Source organism: Erithacus rubecula (genome assembly GCF_903797595.1).
Source record: "Erithacus rubecula genome assembly, chromosome: 9".
Taxonomy (NCBI): domain Eukaryota; kingdom Metazoa; phylum Chordata; class Aves; order Passeriformes; family Muscicapidae; genus Erithacus; species Erithacus rubecula.
The window spans coordinates 13,835,605-13,860,459 of record NC_136660.1 but is presented as its reverse complement, the minus strand read 5'-3'; the positions used below and the strand labels follow the sequence as shown (position 1 = coordinate 13,860,459).

The window sequence follows — 24,855 nt, the reverse complement described above, 5'->3', positions numbered from 1 at the left end:
CTTTATCTTTTGGGTCTGTGCCAAATTAATTTCTTCTATTCTGTGTATGTAACACATAGCATTACAACTGAAGTTTAGCCTGCTTTGTTCCTTTTTACTTCATAACCTTTTATAGGGCTTTGCAAATTAAATTTGGTGATTAAAATGGACAAGTTTCTTTAACACAAATTATAGCCTATCTTAGAATGCATGATCTGTTTCATAGCCATTATTGTGACTAAGTGGGTTGTGTGGCAGGAGACTCAAGACTAGCTTAATAAATCATTGCCCGCTTGGTCAGTTTTAGGCATGAAAGAACAAAAGCATAATATAATTTCTGGTTCAACTAAAGGATTATCAAGAAAGATTTGCAAGTTGTGTGCAACCCCCAAACCTTCTGGGAAAGATGGTATTCTAAGACTCTTATCTTCTCATTAATAAAATAAAATGACCTTGCCAATTAAAAATCTTTCATTGATAACCTGCAGATTTATTTTGTGCTATAGCTAGAATGTGGGTGCCACAAGACAATGCTGAGTACCATTGTGTAGATCTCCCAGAGGGAGGCAGGGATTTGTCCAAGAGCCTGTGCTTGCTTTGCAAATGGGAGGTTTTGGAAATGTGCACAACTTCCCCATCTGGATGGCTCTGTGATAGACTGTGAAACCATCTTAGTAAGAAAGCAAATAGCTTACAGAAGCTCTAAGAGACATTCAGATAAGTATCTAATATTTCAAAATTGCAAAATATATATGCACAATTGAATGGGAACTTTTTTAGAAGTTAAATTAGGATCTTGAATGCATGCAGGGGAATGAGGATGGTTTAATCATAGATGAATGAAGTTTAACTTATTTAAATGTCATTCTATGTCTCTGCTTCTAATTGTACCATATGGTATCACCTAATAAGAGCCAAGTGCAGATGCCAGTTGCATCACAGTATGATATATTATAAAACAATCAAATTTGAAGTGAAGATTTATGATGGAGCCCTTCTTTGTTAAAATCAAGCAAACAAAAAAGCCATCTGATCTATTACAGTCACTGAATAGGCCTCTGTCTTAAAGCTCTTGTTCCAAAGATGTTCCTGGTGTGCATCCTCCATCTCTGGGAAGCCTCATATGGTGTTAAGAGCTGAGGGAAGGTTCCAGAGGTTAGGCCTACCTTTGTGATGTGGCCAAAATGCTTTGCTGAGGAAAGACAAAATGGCAATATCCTGAATGAGGTGAGGGGCTGTGCCCCGCTGGTGTGCAGCTGATGGAGCTGGAGTGCCTGATATCCTGATGCTTCTGGAAAGTGCATTTAGGAACCTCATTTTGAGATTATCATCAATTTTCTCTCCCCTACCCAGACATCTATTGCTACATGTTAAGGAGATGGAAAAGACCATTTACTGATTTAATTTTAAACCCTTTGTAACCCCAAGTAGAGAGTCTTGTTTTGGGCACTAGGTTTGAACATGCGACTGCAAATATTTTTGAGGAGATGTTGAATCACAAAATGCCAAAAAGTGATGGAGAATCCTTTGCCTACTTTCATGTCTGGATAGTACTATGTGGTTCTAGAAAACTTGACAAACTTGAAAATTAAATTGGGTGCCAGTAAGATTCCTTAGCCTGCTTGTGTATACATCATTATTAAAAATTAATAACTCAATCAGTAATGTAATGGGTTTTTTCCTACATTGTCTTCTCATTATTTACATCCAGAATTCACAGCTGTGTTTCAGTCACAGTAACTCCTCAGAAGCTGCAAAACTGTCATTTCTTCCTCTGCTTTGTTACAAAACAGGTGGTGAAATTCACATTGTTTTTATTTTACTTTTTTTTTTTTTTTTAAGTGAGGAAAAATCAGCATAGCTCTCTGTTTATTTCCTTTTTAATATCTCCTAATGGTTACTGAAACCTTTAGAAATACCACAACTGAGGATAAAATATTGGCACTTATTCTTGTGTTCAGAGAGAAGGAATTATAGTTTGTTAATTTGCTTGAGACAATATAAAACTCAAAATAACATAGTAGCACTCTTGGTTTAAGAAAGAGCTACTTGGAAAAAAATTCTACTAAGTTTGAATTTGAGTGATCTATTCAGCCAGTTGAAGAATTACTCTTTAGAAAAGCTAATCTGATATTATTTGGAACAATTTATCATTCAATATCAGAGCAATATCCTGCTGGAACATCAGGAGGACATCAGCATTCATCTGCAAACAGGATTCAAACAGTAATTTCTGCTGTTGCCAGTTAGGGAAGCTTTAAAATAACAGTCACCAGGAATAATCTGCAGGTGAAGAAATTGCAACACATGTGCTTTCTGACTGTAATTTGACCTGTGTGCAAGCATGTAAATCTCCTGTTATTCCCAAACTGAATAATCCTTGGATAAAACCAAAGCCATCAGACGGAAATAATAGTCAGAAGTATGTAGCACTGACAGTACACAGAACTCACTCTTCTTCTCTGGCTTTTGTTGCATGGCTTGCTGAGCGAGGGGTGAAATAAAACAGTTCCAAGAGAGTGTGTGAATCTTCAAGTACAACAGAATGATCTGTCCAGACTAAAAATACAGGGAAAGATGAAACAGGAAGAAGATTAGAATGGATGTACAAGGTCTGAGACAACACAGCAACAATGCTTTTCTGATGCTGAAGAGAAATGTATGGGTTTGATCAGATGGGTTAAACTCTGAACTGAAGGATTCCTAGTTCCTCCTCATATCTGCCTTTGGAGACTAGGATATTCACAAAGTATTTTGTTACAAAAGTAAAGCAGTGCCCTGGCAAACTCATGCCATACGTGACATGAAACAGATCCTCCCAAGTGGAACACAGCATACATTTTCCTTTCAGATTTACCCCCAAAGAATTTTCATTGTTCCTCATAATTTAATCCAGGTTCCCTCTTCTCTCTGCATGTTATTTACAGAAGTAGTTCAATGTACAAACTCATTTCTCTACTTTTTTTTGCTGTTAAATATTTTCAGGGAAGTGATTGGACAAAGTTAAGCATACTTATTGTTCAGATTTTGGTCAGCCTACCAAGACTACCCTCTCTGGGAAAATTCTCATGATGATTTTTCTGATACCTCTCTCTGGAGAGAATCTGCTGTTGTGCTTTTGTTGCCTGGCCTATCCAAGCTCCTTGTAGACAGTAGGGAGACCAAAATTTTTCCAGAGGGGAAAATCAAAGCATCTTTATTTCACACCTTTTATAAATTGCCCTCTCCAGAGACTCTTCCATTTATTATAGGTGGTACATAAAACTTGTGTTGAAGCAGCAATGCTGTATTGCAGGGAGATTTTTGCATAGCCAATGCACTTTTAGGTTTACTCTCTTATAAGTTGTTTTAGGTGCATCTTGCCAGTTCCAGCTGGGGTTATTTCTGGGAATGAGTGCCAGTAGTCCAAAAAACCACATGGAGTTCTGTCAGGTAGGGTTGCCTGTTGGAAATCTCTTATTAGGCTGTAAGGTGTTGAGTGTTTGAAAAAGTCCTTGCAGAGGAACCCGTGGAAGAGCTGTATCTCATAAGAAGTTGTTGATCCACAGTTAGGAAGTGTTAGGTGTGTATTTCTGTGGGGCTGTACCATGCTTCTGGATGAAAGGAGGCCTGAAGAAGGTCCCGGTTGAAGGACATATGCTTGACATCTCTGTTGGACCTTATAATCCTGCTGAAGGCTCACCAGGTCTCAGGCTTACCAAGAAGACAGGGCTTCAGGATGTGGCGTAAGGTAAGAAGAGGGCATTATTTGTGTTGATATTTTTAACAAGAAGGGAGCTGCCTGTTTCATGATAGTAGATTCTGATTAAATTACCCATATCTGATTTTTTGAGGCAACTCGAGAGCATGTCTGGGTATCACTGCTGTCCCCATCTGTGCCCCAGTGGGCAGAACTGTGGTTTGTGGCTGCCTCAGCAGATTCCTGGCCTTGCAGTTGAAATGGCTTTGGGCAACCTGTGACCATGTGGGCCCCTGCCTTCCCATGCAGCCTCCTGTGGAAGGTGCATTTTTAAGCTGCCTGGATGCTGTGCCTGCTGTATCAGCTAGAAAAACAGAGCCCTTGTGCCTATGACACCTGTATAACGAGCATTGTTCTGACTGACTGGCTTCTCCCTTCCAGTTCATTTCAAGCATCTCTGGAAAAGTAATTTTCCTCTCATCACCCTGATGCTGTCACACCCACACCCTAATTGGAGCACCTTCCCATCAACTACCATGTCACCCTTATTACCACAGCAATCTTCCATCCAGACTCTCAATGTTTTCCACCCAGCCCATTCCCCATGCACTGCTCTGTCCTCTCTCTCCCTCTAAAGCTCATCTGTATGCATAACTTGAAAATTTCTGCTCTTCTGTCACCAAAATCGAAGCAAGCTCATATACCATTTTAAGATACAGGCAACAAATTCTTTAAAAGAAAGAGATAATTCGTATACTTTGGGAAAATCCATGAGTTTCGGTTAGTCGGGAAGTTTTACTAACAAGAATAAATGTATCAGTGGAATCTCATTGAGTATCTAGTCTCAAAATTCAGATTTTCTGCTCTTTCAACCACCACATTGAAATCAATAATGTTTGGTTTTCTAAAGGAAATTTTTTTTTTCCAGATTTAAAGCGGCATATTAAAATCCATTCATAGAAACTTTTTTCTCGGGAAAAGAGAATATGACAATGATGCTTAAAGTACCTCTCTGATAGATCAACAATGGATTTTTTTTTTTTATTCTTGGCAAATGCTACTCAAAATTATTCCTATTTCATCTATTTCTCTTTCAGATTATTTTAGTTTCAAAATTGCATGCATGTCCTTTCTCTACACATCACACAACTAGAACATTTAAATTACCTGTGACATGCTTGTCATTAGAACTGAAAGTGTGCTGAGTTCTATGTTTCTGCATTGCCATAAATTGTTTGAGACCTCTTTGCAGGACTTGTTAAAATTGTTTTGAGGGATGTTTCCCACTGTTTGGTCTGGTTTTGGTCAGTGTCTCAGTCATGGATAAGTACATTTTATTTTCTCTACACAGATGTTTTATCTGTCACATATAATGCCAATCAGATTAGGTAATTCCAGGTGATCTTGTCAGTTTGTTCTATATTAAGTCTTTGCAGGACAGGCAACCAGTATGGATGTAGTGCAGGAAATTAATTTATCTTCTGTTCATTGTCATACTTGGCTGTCACAGAAAATAACTTCACACAATACCATATGTGCCAGACCCATTATCCTGCTCTATACTATATCACATGTATTTTATGTCCACTGATGCTTGGTTTTCACATTTTGGATTGAGGAGTGACTCTATAACTTGTTCTGAAGGTGTTTATCAAATTCATAGCTCCTGTCCTCTCACATTGTATCCTAAAGAAATTAAAATAAACACTATTGGTGTGCAATCTGGGCCTGGGACTTATTATTTCAAACAGTTATTCTAACAGTAGTTTGGTCATTTTAGGAGGAAAAAGAAGTCTGTAAAGTATGAAACAAGTATGTTGGGAAGACAGAGAGCACCTGCAGTTTGCATTGACTTGAACTGTATATAGGCTAGATGTTTAAGGGCAGGACTTGACACAGTACCTGCAGAAATGACAGTAAGATTATCTTAGGTGTTAGCTTTCACAGTCTGTCACAAGTTTTTTAAGTGACATTCAGCCAGCTCAGGTTCCTGCACAGGTGTTAGTCTCACTGGGTGACTTTTCTGTGAATAGAGGTTCTGACTGATCATATGATTCAATGAGAGTCACAGAACCAGGCCCTAAGAGAAATGTTTTCAGCTTCCAATGGTTATCCTTATACCACGTGTCTCTCAATTTTTGTGGTGTTTTTTGACCTTCAAATCATGTGTTTAAAAAACCACTTGTTTCCTGAATATTTCTTAGGGCACAGATTGCCAAAGTCCCTACTTAAATTTTGCTATTGCCATGGCAATTAAGGATAACTAAGATTATTAAGAAGGAATCTTAGCCTCAGTACAATTTCTATACATTATTTTTAACATTTGCACTGAATGAACTACATGTCTTTGAAAGATGAGCTTGTTTTGCTTTAGCATAGTCCAACGATGTCACCCGAGCAGGAGAGCAGAGTTCAAGTGTCCTGTCAGCCTGCAAACTTGCAGAGGTGATCTGGGTATCCTTGAGGATATTAGGAAATCATATTTTTCTGTTTTTTTCCCCAGACTTGAAGCATTTTGTTTAGGATGATCACTCAGTTTTGTGCCAGAACATAGAATTCTGACTGGTGTCAATCAGGACTGACTGCTTAAAGCCAGGAAAAATCCAAGAATTTGTCCATATGTAAGGAGCCTCTCTGCATGGTCTGCTTAGCCCTAGTAAATTTATTAACATTTCAAATCTTTCTTCGCAAGAAGGAAGATCAGCTTTTTCTCCTTCCCCCCTCCTTCAAAAATAATGTCCTTTACAGCATTAAAAGCTGTCATGTATAACAGAGACCCTGGGTGCATGCCATCAGTGCTGGGTGGACTTATGGCAGGAAGAAGAAAAGATATTAAGAGCTCTTGTAGACAGAATAGACTAATTTATCTATTTATTTGTTTTGGGGGTTTTATTTTGGTTTGTTGTTTTGGGGTTTTTTTTGTTTGTGGTTTGTTGTTTTTTTGTTCGGTTGTTGTTGTTTGCTTGGGGTTTTTTTTTTTGTTTGTTTGGGTTTTTGGGTTGGTTTTTTTTTTTTTTTTTGAGGAAGCATTCTAACAATTTATTTTATGAGACCCACCAGCCCTCTGGTAAATACAAGTTTTATTACCCAACGTGGGAGCATAGATGTCATTTTAGCAAAGTGACCAGGGCACATCTCTAGTAAAACAGCAAATGGTATGGATTACAGGAGACCTTGTGACTGGATATTGCTTAGCAACTCCACGTGTTTAGATCACAGGCCTGGTGAGGTAATTCATGCTGGGGATGAATAGGTAGCATCTGACCACATAACACACACCATGTTCAAAACAACTAACCCTTTCACTGCCTCCTGGCAGCAGCCCCATCTTTCTCTATTCCTGTCCTTATAATGCACTGTTAAGGATGAGAAATGTAACCTTTTCATAATTTGGAGAATGTTGAAGTTCCTTTTTCTACAAAAGTTTGCTCAGATGGAATTTCTGTTGTCTGGGTAAAATTATGCAGGACATGTTACAGTAAAATAGTACTGTAGGAATTTTTTACTTTTTCCTTTTCTACAGCACCCACTACATTTGAGTTTTTCAAACTAAGACCTACCCATATGTCACAGAGATGGTACCCTTGGAATAGAAAGTCATGTTTGTGGTGTTTTCTCATGATGCATTTTTTTCCTGTGGTTTGAAAATTTTACAAATGTGTCAGTACATTCTTATCTAAAGTTGAAAAACTATGTTACTTGACATTATGTAGTAGTCCTAAAAGACTTGACAGAGACTTTTCTCAGTGGTTTGTTGAAGACTACTGTAAGGGTATAACCACATCCAGAACTGAGCATTATAGATGTTTGCAGTGACTTCTGGAAGAGGATATTGCCCAAATACTGTATGAATCTGCTTTTGCCCCAGGATGGAGATGAGGTTTGTTCTTAAAAAAACCAAACAAATAATATGGAATATACCTGATCCCCTCACCAGTTTGTGTTCTTTTAAAAGCTTGTCTTTTCCTTGCTCTTGGCAGAGAAGTAAAAACACATTTTTAAAAACAAAATTGGAACCATTCATCCCTAACTAAGAAAAGTGTGATATTACACAGTCCATCATTTCTATTAATAGACTTGATCTAAGTGTTTAGGAAGTGTGATGGGCATCCTTGGTGTCCTCTGTTTTGGAGCATTCTGAGTGCCTCAAGGCTGAGCTACTTTACTGTGAAGGTTATGACTTTCTCAAACACTGTTTTCACTTGCAAATCAGGAACAGTTCTAATTAATAAATAGGTCTTTCAGAACAGATAAAAAAATTATGTGTTGTGTTCAGGCAGGGATTTTAAGTTTGCATATGGTATCCTTCCTCTCTACCCCTTTGCAAGGAAAAGTGTTTTTCATTGCCTAAAATTTTATTATTAAGCTCAGTTTTCACAGTTGGCACTGCTCTCATGCACAAAACTACATAAATGTGATTCTGAGATGGTAAACTGCTCTTTATCTCTCACAAATAAATTTAAAAAAAACATTGAGAGAGATTCTGCTCAGGCTATGATTTGTAAAGGGATTCTTATTTAAATTGTAAGAAGAAAATTGTAAGCAAAATATAATCATGAAAACCTGAAAAAGTCACATTTTATACCTGAAATTTGTAGCTTTGTTTGGAATTTGAAGCTATCAGCTAAAATATTTCTGATTTCATTAAGCAAGCTAAGCATTAACTAAACTAATGGCTCACATTGACATCTGTGTGAGCAAACTGCTGAAATGAGAACTCAGAGGCTCTGGACACTGTGTCCAGAGACAGGGCCAGACTCTGCATGTTTTAACTCAGGAAAAAGTGTCCCTTCAGTGCACTTAATTAATGTTCTTGGTCTATGATGATCACATTAAAATCTCGCTCATGAACAGAGCAATGCGTTTGTGAGTTTGTGTGAGAAGTGTTTGGAGTTGGGTTCATCTGCAATGTTGAAAGAGCAGTGTCTTGCTCTTTAAATACTGTCCATCATTTCAGGATCTTATTGTCTTCCCAAGACAACCTGTGACACCACAGAGGAAATAAAGATAGGAAGGAGAGAGAGAGTTTTTTCCATGTCCTATGGGAAATGTGCTGGAATTAGAGCCCATCTCCCCTGACTCTTGCTTTTTTTTCTTAATCAAAAAATTGGTCTACCTTTCCATAAGAATCCAATGTGTATTTCAGCTGACCCTCAATTCTGTGGGGCACTCTTTGTTTCACATCTGAATTTAACTCTCTTTCATACACAGCTCAGCTTTTCATGCTGCTGTTATAATAAATTATAAATCTGAAAGGCTGATTCACCCAACAGTAAAAACTATTATTGTTACAGCCTGGGAGTGTGATAGTGGTTTAGAAACTGAGATTTTGGGGTTTTTTAATTCAGGAGAGTCTTAAACCTTTTCCTCTGTGGTAAATCACAGCACCTGAACAGTTTTGTATAACTGCTGAAACAAATGAATAATACCAAGCTGATTTGCTATCTAGAGATTGTGGAGTTGAGGTTGTCTGAAATGTAAAATGCAGATGGATCCCAAGGTTTTTTCCTTATTAGCATGATTTTTTATTATTTTTTTTAATTGCTGTTTTATGGCCAAGGTGAATGATTTAGGGCAAGAAGAAAAGCTCAATCTATGTTGATTGTCTAGGTGTAACTTGAACAAGTAAAGAGTTGAACATATTCTCAACTTGCCTGTAAAAACACCTCTGCATCCCCTGAAGGGTTTGTGCCTGAACAGCACAACCAAAGCCCTTTCCCCCTTTAAGCCAGCCACTCATGGATAGGATCTGATGGAGCAAGGCCTCCATTTATAGCCCTCACCATTCACACCTTCCATATGGATACAGGGCTTGTGTGTGGAATCTCAGCTGTGCTGCCTGATTCAGACCCTAGCCTCCATTGGCATCTCAACTGCACCTAAATCTGAAATGTGGGTTGTTCAAGGGCTGTTAGTTTGTTGGCCTTCAAATCTCATCTGTGAGAGCTTAGGAGCTGTTCTTAGGAGAAGTAAATAACATGTTCTCCTCCTTTCCATCAAGGGCAGTCCCATAGCCTTTTGCAAGGAGTTTTCAATGGTCCTTCAGAGTTCAACAGCCTTGTCCTTGTCAATAGACATTTTGGGGAGGAGTTAGAAGGTTGTAGATCTTCCCATCATATGGCCTTGTTTTTCTTGCTAATGGAAGAATATTGCTGCAGTTTACTCAGGAGGTCTGCATGAAAAGATTGCAACAAAAGTCCTGAATGCTTGGGATGAAATTAGCATGAAGCAATGACTTCAGAGCTGTTGGCTGCTTTACTGTTGCATTGAGTTCCTTGGTGAGTCTCTGTTTATCTCTGTTTCCTAGTTTGTGTTTATTCCTTTACTGGCTCTTACTTTGCCATCTTTTGTCACGGGAAACTGCGTGTGCATTCAAATAACAGCATAACATAACGTGTCTCTGAGAAATACATATTTTTATATGCTACATATAAATGATACATTAAAGATGCAGGCAGCATCCCAGCCTAGATTTTTCCAGATAATTCAGTGTTTGAATTGGTGTGGGGTAGCTGGGAGGGGTGTGTGTTTTTAAGTAAAACAAACCATCAAACTGTGAATCTGACAAAAGAAAGCTTTGTGCTGGAGACTGGTACTAGTCATATCAGTCTCTTGGCTAATGGGAATGTCCCTCATTTGAAGGCCTTTTCTCTAGATGTCTTTCATGATATGATAGTACCAACGCATTTTAACTTGAATTAATTTAAAAACTAATTAAAAAGGTTAATTTAATCTTTTCCAGAACACTTTCTTGAAAAATCAGTTGATCTGTGGAAAGGGAGCCAGCCAGAGACAGCACTGAAACTATGCTTTTGATCTGAATACCCACCTAATGCAAAGGTCAGACACAGACTGCATCTGGCTGCCATCTTTTGAATAAACAATTTCAATCCTGTTCCATGTCCCCATACACTCCTACAGGAAAATACAGAGATAGGTTAAGTCTGAAATTATTATCATCTTCAAATACGAATCCTATGTAACACATTCTGCTAACTGCACCTAATATGTAACAAGAGTGTCAGAAAATGGAAGGAAAGGAGAGAACAGTTCATTCACTGTGGGCTTGGTTTTTTATAAATGGCAGGTTGTCCAGGTGCTATATTAGCAATAATTTGCAATTAGATTGGATAATTGGGAAAGGAAATACATTGTCCCATTCACTCCAAGTCCATTAGCAGTAAGGGAAGGCTAGCTGCTTTTCCTCAAAACATGCAGGTGTTGCTCATATTCTGACTGCTATAAATTGTACAAGTGAGGATGGGGTTTCAGGAATTGAGTGGTGTGATGGAGCAGGCAAAACAGAATAAATCTGTGGGAGGATCATTCCCTTTAATTTTGACTGAGGAACACATGAAGTGTCTACCTAGTATGAAGCCAATTGAAATCAAAACTTCCAAATGGCATCTCCAGTGGTAGATTGGTTTAAAAGGAAGTGTACAAGGAAATACTAGAGGCACAGAAAGGATGTTAGCTTCTTTGGGGAAGATGAAATGACAGGAGGACAAGGCCATTCCACCAAGTGGTCTGAGTGACAAACTGTTTAGATTGTCAAAAACCCATTGGCTGTCACCCAGCACTGTATACACAATAAAATCCCTTTATGTTAATGTTGTCAAATGACCAAAAATGCTGTTGATGTCGAGATTGCTTCCCCTCTCTGGGCCTTGCTTTAATCTAAGCCCTCCCAGACTCAGATGAAATGCTCAAGTGCACATTCACTGGGCTATCACCAACAGGCTCTCTCAGAAGACCAGCTCCATGTATAGGACCTAAAACCTAGACTGATGCATTAGAACAGGGCACATACTCTTCTAGGATATGTAAGAAAAGACCACAGCTCATAGCTCTTCCTCCTTTCTGGAAAGTGAGGTTGTAATTCCAAGCCTCATATGTTCAAGGCTGTAAGTTTTAAATACAAGATCAGGGTCTGGGAATATATATTCGAAATTGTAGATGGATGAGAAATCAGAAGACAGAGGCTGCTCTGAACTCCGTGTTGAGGATGCTGGCTTCAGGCACCCAATTTTGGTTGCCTTACTCTATCCACATTCCATGAGCAGGCATTATAACAAATCTTAGAATGTAACCTCCTTCATGGGCAAATCTGGCTTGCTGAGTGCTTCAGAACTCATTTTCCCTTTCAACATAAACAGAGGGAGCTTTACTCCTTTCAGCTGTGATTTTTAGCTCATAATATCCTTAGTGCAGTAGAAAGCAGGTGACCTGCTTGTAAATTAAGGTCAGAATTGCAGTGTATGTACACATGGTTTCTAGCATCAGATAAATACACAGATAAACATGTGATAGCTATTTTAATCAATCATACCCTGGGAGCTTTGCCCACTGTGCTCCCAAGAACAGGACACAGAATGCAGCACTCTAAAGAAATTCCACACATTGCAGCAAGTGACCCCTTACCAAAACCAGGTCTGAGAAAAACTGCAATTTCCTTATTAGAATCACATGTCATCACCTTGCCAGCTACATTCTTGAATGCTTCTCAGCTCTTATTTTTGCACTGGCTTCCCACAAACACTGCACATAAACCCAGGGTGACTCACAGCATCCTTCTGTGTCAAACAATTCTCCGAAAAGGCTGTGCTGGAGTCATTTGATGCCGTGTTTGTGAGTGCCCTGGAGGCCTCCAGGCAATCCCCAAGTCAGCTGAGTTCATGTTACCAGAGATAAGTAGCTGGCACTCAGACTGCATGCCTGCACAGTTTTGACTACTTTTCAGTTATAAAGTCATTTTCCAATTTATGTGGAAATCACATATTGCACACCAAATACAGGAAATAGGTCACACTGCAGTCAATATTGTCCAGGTGCCCTATGGTCAGGTCTGAGTGGTGACTCATTCAGAAGCTCCTTTTGGCTTTGGTTCTTCCTACCTGAGCAATTTGCAGCAAGCAATGTTTGTATTTTTCAGATAAGCATATTATAAATGTGAGTAAACACTAATTATTTACAGGATAGATAATGGCCCAGGGGAGCAGTGATCACCAGATTTCCTCATTTTACTATTTTCTTCTGTCTCCTCAAAATTTGGATTTTTGCCTTGTGGAAGGAAGTTTCTCAGAGTTAAAAAATGGAAAACACTAAGAGGGTTAGGGAGAAACAGTTTCTGGAAAGCAACTTCAGGGAAGTCTGTTTTCAAACCTTGGGGACTATATTAAAGCTGAAACTGTGCAGAGTGAAGTTTTTACTTTTTTACCTTGGATTCAAGTTTATGCAGCTCCCTTAGTGTTTTTAGGAAGTAGATTGCTTCAAAAGAACTCCTTCTAGATGATGGATTGGGGTTCTCCAAAGCATAGATCTCCTGCAAGACTGCTGAAAAAGGCAATGAACTATCTGAATAACAAGGCTTTATTTACTCAGGTCCTGTTAATCTCAGCCCACTCTCAAATGATTAGCAGGATGTCTGCTGGAGGAAGCTGTGCTGCTCCACATGCAGTTGGCCTTGCCTGCACTTTCAAGGCATGAGCAAGCAGCTTTTTCTGTGGGCCCCAGAGGACTGTGTGCTATGCCTCAGCATGAGCAAGCAGAACAAGATCCTCCAAGGGAATGTACTTGTCAGTTCTCTCCAGAATGGGAGATGAAGTTATGCTATCCAGATGAGCTCTTGCTATTGACAACAGAGCAAGCCTTCAGTAAGGTTTAAATGAAATTGGAGCTGCAAAGTTAACATTTAAATTCATTCTTTGTAAATGTTGAAGTGAAACCATGAGTCTTTTATCTCTGATTTTTTTTTTTTCTTGGTTACAAGAGAAGCTTTATAACCTTAGAATTCGCATTTTGTGCAGCAATGTAGTAAAATTTCACTGGAGGTTAGGGTAGTCATACACTCCTAAAAACTCTCTGTCTCTATCTGAAAACAGGATGTGGAACTTTGTAGAGCATTTTTAGACCAATTTTAGAAATTGGAGCTCAGCAGGTGGAAGGCTATGATTCCAGAAAAGTAAAATTCATATTTTCAAAAGAAAAAAAATTAACCTTTGCCTGTTTTTGTTTGGATTCAAGGAAGAGTACAGACTGATCATTAAATCATATGTATCATATGTATTCCAAGCCAAATATATCCAGTGCTCTTTACTGTCTGGTGGCTGTGCTAGCATATATAGTGGTCACCAGTGTATTTTTGTGCCATTTCATTTGTACTCCAGCCCTCTTGTATGGACACGAGACTGCCATATCAGCTTCTTAGGCTTTCAGAAAATGAAGAAAAATGTCCTAGGGATGGAGTAGAAGCTCACAGCAGGAACACAGCTTCAAGATTGGAATCTACTCAGTACTGGAACAGCATCAGACATAGTCACACTGGAAAAGGGAAAAATTTTATAGGCAGGAATAGCTACTGCCTGCCTGAAAGCCCAGCCATTGTTTTAGAGCTGCTTTAGGTTACTGCCTGTAATGTCAGTAAAGACAGCCCAACAGTTGGTGAAATCCTCCATCAAGTTAGGTCTTCATGTTTCTCAGAGAGACATCAAGTGAGAATTCAGAGAGAGAGTCAATTGACTTATTATACTGCTACAAGATATGAGTGTGATCTTTCTAGTGCACCCAAAATAATCCTTATCTTTGAAAATTAGTAACTGTGTATGTCCATGCTTAAGGGCAGCCCTGAGAGTGCATGAGCTAGAATGAGAAAGCCATCATGCATCTCGGAGGTTGAGTTCTGTTCTGAGCCAGAACAGCTTGCATAAGAACATAAGTCCAAATTATGGAAGTTATTTTAATAATGGTGTCTAGGCAGGTTTTGAGAATGCCCATGTGTGTAAGGACTCTGGAGAACTTTTGGATCTGTTAATACCAGAAATTCTAAGTCTTCTGTCCTTGTGCTCATTAAAATCAGGCCACTACAGTAGGCTACCAGAATTCCACAATAAGCAAAATTGTTTTATAAGCATGAACACAATTCCTCTGTGTTGGTGTCCCTTTGTCTATTAATAGCCATATTTTGCATCCTGCCTTTCACCCTTAAAAAAACCCAGACAAACCACAAACAACAAATCCCCACCCCCCCAACCAGCCAAGCCCCAAAGCCTCAATGGAGCACAAAGATGCTCGTCTGTGCAGCTAACCAGCCAGTTTGGTGTAGCATAAGGTGCAGGAAAGGAATTAATGTGACTTGTTGTGACTGATTAAGAGGGGCAAGGAAGGAGCATGGGGAACAATGAGTGCATGCTGTGTGGAGTGTGCATAGTCCTGGAAAGTAAGAGAGTGAAATGCTGCTGAAATATTGATAGGGTGGATAGGATCTGGAATGATTGACGGCATGTGTGTGTGTCTTGGCAAGTTTAATTGGATTTGTTGGGGTAGAGGGTGGAAGAATGTGGTGCATTTCCTTTTATGGGTTTCTTTCTTTCAGTCTCTTCTTTTCTTTCCTATAGAATTGACATTCAATGCATATACTTTGCATTGTCTGCACAGAAAACCTGTCCTTTATTCCCTTAAATTTTAAGGTTGAGGGAGCTGCATAGAGGGAATGAAAAGAGATGTAAAACAGCTTTCATTGCTTTTTATTTACTACTTGTCTTCAGTCTTCAGTGAGCAGTCATGCCTAGTGAGAATAGTGACTTGGAGGGAAAAGAAAAAAAAGAGTATGTAATTGTGGCTAAATGAATTTCAGTATTATGATGCCCATCATAACAGGAATTCTTCCATGAGAACTTGTGTATATGCTCTACTGAGTAATACTGTGTTTTTCTTTTTGGTTTATAATCAGTAACCAGATTCCTATCATCCTGCCACAAAACAGGAAATTGGGACTCTGTGCACAAAGGTCTTAGTGAATGAAGTCCAGATCCCTCAAAATGCTGATTACCCCAGTGCCCATTCAGCCTCCTAACTTTGGCTGAAACAAGTAGGTGTCTGTGGAGAGCTGCCTCAGTTGCTTTGATGGTCAAAGCCTCGATTTCCAACAAGTTTCCAGCCACAGTGTGTGTGGGTTTTCTCTGCAAGGCTCTCTTTTAGCCTTCTTTTCTCCCTCATGCCTTTCTGCAGCATGAGTATACTGTGCTTTTGAGCAGAACTGTTGAACCATCTGTTTTCTCCCCAGGTGTGACTTCCCACTCTGTTCTAAATCATAGTTCCTCTGATATCAAAACTAGAAAGCAAAAAATTATTCTTGATTGCTGATTTCTGTAGAGTTGGAAGGTTTATGGATTTAGGTTTGTTTTCTGTTTTGTTTACAAGGCTTTTTCTTTTTTTAACATTTTTTTATTTTTGTCACGGTATTTGGTGTTGTAAGTCAGAGAGCTGATGCTGAGGATGACAGCTTTTGAGGTGTTTCAAAGTGAGAGCCCCAATTGCTGCTCTTGGGCTCAATAAGAGAGAAGACTGGTGTAAGTGAAGGACCAGTGAATCCAGGAGGCTTTCACTGTGTGGTGAAAAAGAACAACTATTGATAGAGGACATTGCAACAAAAGGTAAAAATTTTCACTTGCTCTTCTTCTGAGTTCAGTGTGACTCACTAGCCAAAGACTGGGTAATCCCTTCTGAAACTTGTGATCTTTCCAAGCCCTTGGGCATGTACTGAGAGCTTTTGTTTCTTCCCTTCTTTCTGCTTCACTCTGCCCCATGAGCAAGCTTTAACAGTCTGTGAAAACCAATGGGTTGGTAGCTATAAGGAGGGGGAACTTAATGACATGTTCAGTCATCTCTGAAGAGATGAAGCCAAACATGTGTCTGGTAGCAGGATATTTTTGGAGCTGTTTGTCTATTTTCAAATAACAAGTTTAATGTAATAATGTCATTATACTGCTCTAAATTCAAGGAAGTGTTTTCACTGGAACACAATAGAAGCTAAGCTATCAGTCAGATAGCTCATTTTCATTGCAGTAACAGCCAGTTTCACTGGAAGAAAGATTTCCAAATTCAGCTTTTACTTAAGGCTGCTTTTGGTGTGAGATAAATGTGTGTTCCTGAGTACAATTAAAGACTTCTGGAGAAAAAAGAGGCAAAGTATAGGAGAACAGTCTGCTTGTTTGTTTGATCAGATTTGTTTTTTATTAGTGTGTAAGCTAAATTCAATTTCTGAGTAAAATTGTTGCTGTAAGAAACCACACATCATTTTTCTGCTCCGGATGTTGTACCTCCTTTCTTATGAAAAACTTGCATTTCAGGGAAAAAAAACCCAAACAGCAGAGGTATCATTCATGAAGAGTGAACCAATGTCTTTATTGCTTCACTAATCAACAAACTTCTGTCTCTGCTTGCTGCAAATTTGCTCCCATTGCACCAAATGTTAACTCTTTAATCTTAGCACCCTCTGCTGTGGACAGCTATAACAACATCATACTGAATTATTCTTGGTTTATAACTTGTGTATTTCTTTTGTACCAAAGGGTCTACAAATGCAATAAAACTTGTATCAATGGAGCTGCATGAATATAACATGAAAAATGTATTATTTTTCTCGTGTAATCTGGAAGATAACTTTCTTTTCAAGTGTTTACTAAAGAAAAGATGTGTAGAATGCAAACAAAAGGTTCTGAATTGTTGTAGATTACAGAGGATCCCAAACCATAATCTTAACCTTTGCAAAAGAGAAGTTTAGGCAGACAACCTTGTTTCAATCTGGAAATCAGCTCCAGGTTGCTGAGTCCATAAGAAAAAGCCTATATTTGCCATATGCATTGATCATATCACATCTACCTCTGGTGATACCACTTCTAAAATGTGAAAATAGGAAAGCAGTGCAGAGTGAGTGTAGCACAAGTCTGAGATGCACAGGCACAGTATCACCAGCTGGACAAAAGAGGTGACTGTCCCACTCTGCTCTGCGTTGGTGCGGCCTCAGTTTGATTCCTGGAGGCATCACAATATATAAAAAACCATTATTGAGCAGTTAGAGAGCATCCAAAGGAGGGCCACAAAGATGGTGAAGGGTCTGGAAATGAAGCTATGTGAGAAGCAGCTGAGGTCACTGTGTCTGTTCAACCTGGACAAGGTTGAGGGCAGACCTGACTGCAGGTGCAGCTCCTGAAGGGGGAGAGGAGGGGCAGGCACTGATCTCTGCTCTGGGGGGACAGGGACACGACTGAGGGAATGGCCTCAGGCTGAGGCAGAGGAAGTTTAGGTTGGTTATCAGAGAAGGGTTTTTCACCCAGAGGGTGTTTGGGCACTGGAACAGCTCCCCAGGGCAGTGTGGCAGCAGCAGCCTGACACGGCTCAGGCAGTGCTTGGACAATGCTCTCAGACACAGGGTGTGACTCCTGGGGTGTCCTGTGCAGGGACAGGAGTTGGACTCAGTGATCCTCATGGGTCCCTTCCAACTCAGCATATTCTATGTTTCTATGATATCAGCCTAATTTATAACAAAAATATTGCAAGGATTACACTTAAAAATCAAATTTTGCTATTGTATGTTTCCAATAATCAGTTCAATTTTTTTAATCTCTCAGTGACAGAGGAGGATTACATTTGATTTTAGCAGAGTCTGAAAACTGAAGGAAGAAACTATTTCTAGAAGGTAAGTTAAGAATGATAAATTCTTTCACATTTGATTACAGAGAGAAAATCTTTTTCCTCCTTAATGAAGCTTTTTGCCCTAGATCCTCAGTTGGAAACACTGTTTCTAGTGAACCTTTCTTCTTTCTTCTCCTTCATCTCACATTTCGAACCTTTATCCAGCTCTTGTCAGGCCTGGAGGCCAACCTGATGGCTTTCCCAGAAGGGTGCTTTTGAAATATGCAGTAATTTCAGAATACACATAAGCAGTTCTCTTACTTTTAGTGTCTTCCTTTAAATGATTAAGTATTTGATATCAACCCCTCCTTTGTATTTTGTTTTCTAGAAAGCAGCATGTGTAACAGCAATAAGAGCAAGAATCAGTCTTGCCCTTCTCACTCCTCCAACTCCATCTGCTGATCACTCATATGAGAGCTCAGAGCTCATCATCTCGCTCATCAGAGCTGCTTCTGAGCTTTGCTGAAGATGTGGAACAGTAAAATATTTTTTGTCAAGCCTCCAAGAGCCAATAGCAGCAGACATGAGATTTTGACTATGTTGGTAATACTGCTCTATTGACCTCAAAACACTTCACAAACATTAATTCAGCTATAAAACAACAAAGTGAGTTTGCATTAATGACACCAATTTAGCAAATGAAGAAGTAGAGGTAAACAAAGGGTAAGTGAAATGACCAGTCAAGTGATGAGTGAAGGTCAGAGAAAGGTCTCCTGTTTTCTATTTGTTCTGCTTTTATGTGATCTCATGGAGAAAATTTTTGCAGTGGAGCTTGCAGCCATTTTAGTTTGAAACATTTGACCATTTTATCACAATCTTGAGCTTTTCTTACAAGAATCAAGGTAATATAAAAGCAATAAACATTTTTAGGCTCTCAGGTCCAGCTTTGATTTTCAAGAGGAATTTTCTTATAGCAGAATGGGGCCAGCAGTGGTTGTGGGGTTTTCTGTATTGTGAGCCTTTTTTTTTCAGTTGTGTTTTTCCAGTGGTGCTAGATTGACAGAAAAATGCCTTAACCTTCAAAATGGGATCCCCTTCATGTGGGCTTGACACTGATGTCATGCATCTATTCCACTTCTCCTATGGGAGGACTAAGGCATTCTCAAGGGATTGCTCTGCTCTGGAGATCCCAGCCAGTCTGTGAGCCTGAGGGGCTGTTACAGAGTGGAATGGCTTAAAATCAGTGGAGCAATCCTGGATCAAAATCAGTGTTAAAAAGTGAAGGATCAGGCACACAGTGAGTGAGTCATGCAGAGCAGTGCTGACCCAAACAGAGGATGATGGCTTAGAACAGGTTCCTTGGAGACATTAGGTTATCCTTGGAAAGGGAGGTCTCAAAGCCAAGCCTTATACTTTCTTAATGGGTTTCATTAGGAAGAAATGAAAGGAACTGGAAAAAAAGACATGTAGCTTAAAAGGGAACAGCTTCGGCACAGTCTAAAATTTGTTCCATTTTTCAATAAAAGAAGCCAACAGTGCCTTGAAATTCATGTCCCTTCAAAGTTCAAGGAGGCCTGTATTTTTGGCCTGCTCAGTCAGAATGCTCCAGCCACTTATTGTATGTGGAATGCACTCCAGGGACTGACTGAAAAAAATATGATTTAGTGAAAGCTTGTACCCAAAACACATCATTGGCCTCTGATCTCTGAACATTTAAATATTTCAAGCTTACAAGCGGACGCTGTCACGAGGACAGACCCTGATCCCTAGCTGATTCTAGAACATCTGTTGAGGCATTTACCAAGTTAATAGATTAGCTATGAGAATCAGGCAGGTGTTTTTCACCAAAGCCAGAAAACATCAAAATCAGATTGCCCTCCAAGTCTTTCAGCACAGGCAATCGAGTTAGAATGACTCATAGAGTCTAACAGATAATAAAACACACATAACATTTGCTTTAAGGTACAGGTGGGGATATTTTGTACTGCACTTAGGAGAAAGAAAAACTAACTCTATTTGGGAATAGAGTAATTGAATACAGATGGGAGGAGGCAAATGAAAGAATTTAGCAAATATCTCAGTGGAATAGCTAATGGGAACGAGACAGAATAGGAAATTAAAAATTATTCGAAGCAGATGGACCATTCTTTGAGTTTTTTAAAATTTATTAGGGCTGCGAAAAAAATGTGTCTGTTTATTTTCCACGGCCATGAAATTAATGACTTGGTGAGTTGTGCTTGTGCAATTTTATGACTGCCATGTCATTTGTCATAATTTGGGTTCTGTTTGATATGGATTTATGAATATTTCCTCCCCCCAGCATGATTTATGGGTGTTGGTCATATGTGAATTAGACTGTCACCTTTAGTATGAAAAAGTACAAATGACAGATTATAAAAAAAAAAGTGCTCTGGTCCTTAGTAGTGGAAAGCAGAGTTCACAATTCCCTGCTCTGCTGCTTCATTGGAAGTTTTTGTTTGGAGCTGAGGATTAAATGTTTGGACTTGAGTCAAGCATATGGAAACATTGAGAGGGCTTGAATAGATCTGAACTCATCTGAACTTCACCTGTGAAAGTCAGCTTGAGTCATCCTTTCCTTGTATTATGCATTTAAAAAAAAAAAACTTGTATGCTACTTGCTGTAGGAATAACTGATTTACTGTACCATAGCAGCAAGTTGGCCTTGAAAATTTGCTGTCCTGCTTCCAGTAGTGGCTAGCTCTGGGTAAAGCTTCCATGAAAAGTGGAAATAATCTTACAGAGTATGCTCAGTTACGCAGCACTGCATAGTTGCAGGAGTGAATTCAAAGGACATATGAAACAGGCTGGATTTCTGTAATAATAATAGTATTCTAGGTTTAGATCCAAAGCACTATGTTTTATACTAGCTGTTATCACTTCCATGAAAACTACTACTCTTTGCTATTTGTTTTGCAATGTGTAGCAACAGCATCCACCAGTTTAGGACAGAAGGAGAAGCAAAGTTGCTCCTGGATTTGAGCCACCTGACTTCAATCATAAAACTGTGGCTCCTAAGTTAGTACCTAATCACCTAAGGCTCCACCACTGATGCTGGAAAGTGATATGCACCTCCAGAGGCTAATTCAGCCCACGTGTCTTCATCCATTGACTATGCAGGCAGAGGAAAACAGTACCCCTTCCTCATTTAGCTCCCCAGTTTGGTCTAGAAATTCATGTGGGAGGAATTAGAGCCCAGCATGGGACACAGCTTTAAAAAGAAGAAACGATACACCTTGCGTGTCAACAACGCATTGCCAAGCATCTTGCCTTCCAAGCCAGCAAATGTTTCCTTTATGGAGGATACAGCCCACTCCTCCTAGAGCTCTTAGACAGCTGTGTGCTGAAGGCTGCTCACTGAGGCACATTGCTTTTCCAGTGTTTTTATTTATTTTTTTTTTTTTTAATTGGTGTGAATTTTTTAATAATTAGTCAAGCAAGAACCTGCATTAGCAGGTGATATCTGCTGTTGTGATAATAGCTGAGATGCTTTGCAGTGGTGATCTGCAGCTGCACAGAGCTTGTCTACCTTGCAAAAATAAATCTGGATCACTTGTATTTGAATTAAAGAGTGAAGTCCAGCAATCTTAGAATCATTTAGGTTGGAAAATACCTTTAAGATCATTGAGTCCAGCATTGTTACTTTGCTGACTCAGGAAACCTGCACAACTTTTGGAAAAAGCTTAACTTATCAATTGTTGAACATGGATATGTATCAGAAATATTCTATTTGCTTTGGCTGATAAAACTTGTATTCATCTAGCACATCTAATCAACTTATTCCCAGGCTTCAAAGCCACTTTAACAGTGTAAAAGTAGCTGATCTTCAAGTTGTCTAGCAGTTCCAAAATGCAAATTCTGGCAGAAGACAGAAAACTGAAAAAATTCAGTTTCAGTTAAGTAAAATATTTTGCTTAAATGAAAATAAAATATGCTGCTTAGGATTTAGCTATGTTTAATTTTTTTTTTTTTTTTTTGTTACTTGAAAAGTGCTTTTGATCAAGCTTCTTTTCAATCTTTTTTCCAGAAATAGCTTTTTAAAATTGCCAGAAGTAAATAATTTCATTTCTTTTCTGATATTTCAGGATTTTTTTTCCCTATATGAAAATAAGGAAAAAGAAGCAAATTTGCAGAACCTTTTGTTTCAGCATGCCTGCATTTATACCCCCCAAATTTTTTTGTCAAAGTATTGAGTCTAGATTAATTCTTTTAGTTACTTTTTATGTTTTCACTTACTGGATGGATTGTCTTGTAAATTTTGAATTATATTTCAGTGAACTAAACACAAAATCCTTTTCTGTAAAAACAGTTACACAGGGTTTGTGGTGGAGAGAGGAGAATATGAGCTTTTGGATAGCAGTAGTGTTCTCACTGAGCTTAGATTGAAGCTGTTTTGACTGTATCTGGCACTTAAAAGGCCAACCTGCTCCTACCCTGTTACCATAAAAAAATTTGCCAGGAAGGCAGGTGTCTAACTATACAGGCAATCAGATTGCAGAGCAAAGTAATCATGATTTCAGATTTTTAGCATAGGTTGCCACATTAGCACATGTACTTTGGAAAAGAGGGAGAAGTAATCAGAGCAAGACAAGGACAAGGGTGGAGATCATTTGAACCAGTACAGTTATAGCAGGGTAGTAAATTTTATGTAGCTTTTATTAAACCATTTTGGTTTTTTTAATACTAAAAATAGGATAAAGCTATCTGAAAATGAGAAAATTCCTGAGTTTGCTTTCATTTGTTTTTAAGAGTTACTGAAATGTAACTGTGTGTTTCTTGGGAGGCACCATTTGGACACACATGTCTGCAGCTCTGAGCAAGTCACAGCTGCAGAGTTTCTTTAAGGCATGCATGCTTGGCTTTGACATGCTGAGATTTATGGTGAGATTTAAGTTCTTGTACCAATGGTGACGTTTCCTGAATAGTTTTCATCCAGATGGTCTCCAAGAGGATAAGGTTTAACAAGATTTATTCACTGAGAGGGGGCAATGTGAATTAAAATTACAAGGGGTACTGTATATACACTAATTCTTTGCCATTCACTGCCTCATGAAATGTAGAAAACCCTTGCTCTTCATTCTCCCCAAACAAAGTTAAATGGAGTTGCTTCTTTCAACATACTTTTCCACTCTGAACATATTAGGGCTCTGGCAAACAAGTGCTATTAATTTTGTTGGGGTGGAGGAAGGGGTTACTGCCCTTAATGTCTGCCCTGCCACTTTGCCACAGACTTCCACCTTACTAGTGGAGGCAGCAGATGTAAGCAAGTGCCAGTTTATCAATTGTTACAGTTTGCAGACCATTGGCAGTTAAAATTAATGTGCTGGCTCAGAGCTCTATGATGAGGGCTGGACCATATCACTCTCTGATGGCTCTGTTTCAGCTTCTGGTGGGGGACTGCTGCAGACAGCTGAGAGAGGTAACCTCTTAAGCCATTATCACTAAATCCAGCTCAACCTCTCTGAGTGAGCTCCAAGTCTTCAGCCTTTGAGAGCTGTTAGGACTACCTGCCCTGTTTTAGGTCCTGAGGCTGTATCTTCAATGGCTTACTTAAAATCAGTGGAGCACCAACAGTTGTGCAGGCTGAGTATCTAGGCATGCTAATTCAGGTTGTGATTGCTGAACCTAGATTTTCTGGAAAATTATGCATATTACAAACAAAAGAATTGATGTAATTTCATGCTAAAACCTTGTAGTTTTTATAAGGCTATTGACTCAGTGAAACAGTTAAGCACTTGCTTAACTGCTGCAAGGTAAGGATCTTCATCATAGGAAACTAACAGGTATTGATGCCATGCTTAAAGCCAAACAGTTGGCAAGCATTTTGTTGGACAGTCAGTTTTACTGTTTTTCAGATTTTCCTATTTAAAATATTGTGAAGTGAATATGGAAGCTCTAGAATTAGAGGCTTATTCAAGTTCTACTTTTAAAAAAAGAAGTTGAGGTATTAGGCATGTCTTTTATACATTTGCTATTTTCCTCACTTGCAGGCTGACTTTTGTCTCCATATCTAGAAGTATTGGAAGTATTTTAACTCATAACAATTTAGCTGGATCAAGACATTTCTGTTTGAATATCATAATATTGAACCAAAACTCAAGTGTCAGAAGGCAACAAGTTCATTCTAAAGGAGCATTTATAGGAAAATAGAATGTCCTGCTTGATAACAAGAAAAAAAAATTGTCAGCATATTGCCTTCATCACTTTGAGCATGTTCAAGGTTTGTGGGGTTTTTGTTATTTTGCTTTTCTATCTCATATTATTTTCAGAAATGCATTTCATTTATTGCCTGTTGCCAGTTGAGCTCTAACATAAAGTCTTCACAATCAAGGACTGGTCTTGAGTCCTCCAGTGCCTGAGTTGTCCATTTGTGATTATTTTATTTTTGGAAAAAAAAAGCTACTCAATGTTTCATAAAATTATCTGCACTTCATATTGTTTCAATTTCAGCAGTTGCAAGTACAGGTACTGAAAAATCACTAATTGCTTTTATAATAATGGGTTGGTGAACAACACATTTTTTAAACAAAGGGAAAATAAGGGGAAAGACTTTGTGGTTGTTCTTTATATGTAAGAATGGACAGTCTGAGTAAAACATAAAATAGTTTGCAATGAAATAGAGGCCTCATCATATTGTAGCAAGTTAAAAATGTGACTCTTGCTGCAGAACTTGCATTAATATTGCTTGAAAGAAGTAGCATCAATGCACTGTAATAGACTTTTATTAATAGGGCAGAACAGTCATCAGTCTCTGGGTTGGTGTGATA

At 38.9% G+C, this 24,855-nt stretch overlaps 1 long non-coding RNA gene across 2 annotated transcripts in view; it reads left to right on the top strand.

The window, feature by feature from the left end:
- Positions 1 to 21,335, top strand: part of LOC306805454 — a 125,058-nt gene extending 103,723 nt beyond the window's left edge. The window contains exons 2-6 of one of the 2 annotated variants that reach the window (XR_013775213.1): positions 9,826 to 9,936; positions 10,401 to 10,498; positions 15,916 to 16,089; positions 18,067 to 18,134; positions 18,459 to 21,335. This is a non-coding gene — a long non-coding RNA (uncharacterized lncRNA). The remainder of the gene's footprint in view (positions 1 to 9,825; positions 9,937 to 10,400; positions 10,499 to 15,915; positions 16,090 to 18,066; positions 18,135 to 18,458) is intronic. The other variant, XR_013775212.1, reaches the window with a different exon arrangement.
- Positions 21,336 to 24,855: the final 3,520 nt, after the last annotated feature.